This window comes from Triticum aestivum, chromosome 7D (assembly GCF_018294505.1).
Source record: "Triticum aestivum cultivar Chinese Spring chromosome 7D, IWGSC CS RefSeq v2.1, whole genome shotgun sequence".
NCBI classification, from domain to species: domain Eukaryota; kingdom Viridiplantae; phylum Streptophyta; class Magnoliopsida; order Poales; family Poaceae; genus Triticum; species Triticum aestivum.
In genome coordinates, this window is record NC_057814.1 from 38,111,091 (window position 1) to 38,111,707 (window position 617).

The window sequence follows — 617 nt, forward strand, 5'->3', positions numbered from 1 at the left end:
GTAAGCCTCTCTACTTTCTTGCACATGCTATGTGGGTGAAATGATGATACCATGCCAACTTTCAACCTTTTCAGAGTTCATTTGTAGTGCTTTTCAATTTCAGGGTCTTATAGGTGAAAAAAATCAGTAAATGCATGAAAAATAACAAATGAAGTCAGAAAGGGTTGAAAATTGATGATGTGGCTTTCAATGGTGCATTTTGAACACAAAAATACTACGGAGTTCAAATAAGTTCAAAAAATGAAATCCCTTTGTAACAGATGAGTTTTCGTATGAAACCCTGATACTTCAAAAGAGATTGTCCGTTTGGTACACGAAGTGCTTCCAGTTTTTGCCGTAAGCCTTTCTACTTTCTTGCACATGCTATGTGGGTGAAACGATGATACCATGCCAACTTTCAACCTTTTCAGAGTTCATTTGTAGTGCTTTTTAATTTCAGGGTCTTATAGCTGAAAAATTCAGTAAATGCAAGAAAAATAACAAATGAAGTCAGAAAGGGTTGAAAATTGATGATGTGGCTTTGAATGGTGTATTTTGAACACAGAAAAACTATGGAGTTCAAATAAGTTCAAAAAAATGAAATCCCAATGTAACAGACGAGTTTCCGTACGAAACCC